The sequence below is a fragment of the Parambassis ranga genome, unplaced genomic scaffold, assembly GCF_900634625.1.
Source record: "Parambassis ranga unplaced genomic scaffold, fParRan2.1 scaffold_33_arrow_ctg1, whole genome shotgun sequence".
NCBI classification, from domain to species: domain Eukaryota; kingdom Metazoa; phylum Chordata; class Actinopteri; family Ambassidae; genus Parambassis; species Parambassis ranga.
The window spans coordinates 326,853-329,040 of NW_021144803.1; the positions used below are offsets into that span (position 1 = coordinate 326,853).

General features: G+C 46.2%; 1 non-coding gene across 1 annotated transcript; it reads left to right on the forward strand.

Annotated features, from left to right (window-relative positions):
• Positions 1-1,801: 1,801 nt before the first annotated feature.
• trnag-gcc (transfer RNA glycine (anticodon GCC)) lies at positions 1,802-1,872 on the forward strand. Its single transcript has one exon. It is a non-coding gene; the product is annotated as a tRNA-Gly (tRNA).
• Positions 1,873-2,188: the final 316 nt, after the last annotated feature.

The window sequence follows — 2,188 nt, forward strand, 5'->3', positions numbered from 1 at the left end:
AACAATGGGCCTCAGGATCTCATCACGATCTCTGTGCATTCAAAATGCCATCAATAAAATGCACCTGTGTTCTTCGTCCATAACAGATGCCTGCCCATACCATGACCCCACCACCACCATGGGCCACTCGATCCACAACATTGACATCAGCTAAGCGCTCACCCACACGACGCCACACACGCTGTCTGCCATCTGCCCTGAACAATGTAAACCGAGATTCATCCGTGAAGAGAACACCTCTCCAACGTGCTAGACGCCATCGAATGTGAGCATTTGCCCACTCAAGTCTGTTACGGCGACGATCTGGAGTCAGGTTAAGACCCCGATGAGGACGACGAGCATGCAGTTGAGCTTCCCTGAGACGGTTTCTGACAGTTTGTGCAGAAATTGTTTAGTTATGCAAACCAATTGTTTCAGCAGCTGTCTGAGTGGCTGGTCTCAGACGATCTCGGAGGTGAACCTGCTGGATGTGGAGGTCCTGGGCTGGTGTGGTTACTCGTGGTCTGCGGTTGTGAGGCCGGTTGGATGTACTGCCATATTCTCTGAAACGCCTTTGGAGACGGCTTATGGTAGAGAAATGAACATTCAATGCACGAGCAACAGATCTGGTTGACATTCCTGCTGTCAGCATGCCAATTGCACGCTCCCTCAATGCTTGTGGCATCTGTGGCATTTTGCTGTGAGACAAAACTGCACATTTCAGGGTGGCCTTTTATTGTGGGCAGTTTGAGGTACACCTGTGCACTAATCATGATGTCAGATCAGCATCTTGATGTGGCACACCTGTGAGGTGGGATGGATTATCTCAGCAAAGCAGAAGTGCTCACTATCACACATTTAGACAGATTTGTGAACAATGTTTGAGAGGAATGGTAATATTGTGTATCTGGAATGAAGTTTAGATCTTCAAGTCCATCTCATGAAACATGGGAGCAAAAACAAAAGTGTTGCGTTTATATTTTTGTTGAGTGTATTTTACAACTGATTTTAAACATGGTATATGGCTCCTATTCGTGTCGTAATTAAATAAATCTTCTTTTTATGGTACGTGACCCTTGCCCTGTGTGTGAGTCAAACCTGTGTGACCTTGTTTTATTTCCTGGGCTGAGGCCCTCGCCTCCCCGGGTGGCGTTGTTGTCACAGTAAGGCTAACTTTCAGTTCATACGATTAGACTGATGAAGTATGTGTAGTATGTGAAGCTGGGATTGTGTGTGTGGAGTCTAGCATTACCCAGCAGTGAGGGAATCCTGTCTCTGGCCAACTTTATTTATCCCGGGGGAAGTGTGTGTGTGGGGGGGGGGGGGGGGGGGGGGGGCTTCTACTTGATGCCTGTTGACATCAGACAAAAACTGGGAGAAAGGCTGCAATCTGAAATTAATGCAGCAATGCAGGTGGCCTAGATTGAATCCTTTGACTTTTTCTGTGGTTTCCTTTGTTTACAGTCGTGCAAGTCATGTGACTTTACTTATGCAACATGTATGATAATGTTCTGTCTCCTCTCATTTCCAGACGTGCAGCAAAAAACATGTGCAGTGATGATATGTGACGGTATCATCATGGTCTTAGAGAGAAGAGCTGAGTGTGTCTGTTCTGATCTGTGGATGCTTGTGTCTCTTCTCCCCTGTAGTTTCCTGCTTGTTGCTCCGTCACACGCCCTCTGCTGGTGAGCCGCGTCATTACACACAACCGCTCATGTAATGAGGTGAATTTATAACTTTTGACTTTATGTGGAGGAGGGATTGATTTTGGAATGAGGAGGCTACAACCTGCGATGGCACCACTAGATGTCAGCTTTTCACAGCATTGGTGGTTCAGTGGTAGAATTCTCGCCTGCCACGCGGGAGGCCCGGGTTCGATTCCCGGCCAATGCAATGACCCTTTTAACCGAGGAACATGTGAGGGGACATATATTCACCTTCACATCTATACTGTTGTTCAATAAGCTGTTTTTATATGTGTTAACAGACCTACCTGACTTCTGTTAACATCACTGTGACATACACACAGAGGCACTACACTTCACAGACGAGCTTCAATGGTACAGTGCACATCACATTTGAAACAAGAGCACTTACCATCACTGGTAGTGAAGGTGTCCCAGGAAGAATTACTGTGATGTTTTACCTTTAGAGCCTTTTTATAGAACACATTCATTTGATTTAAATTAAGAATGTTTGTTGGTGCAGT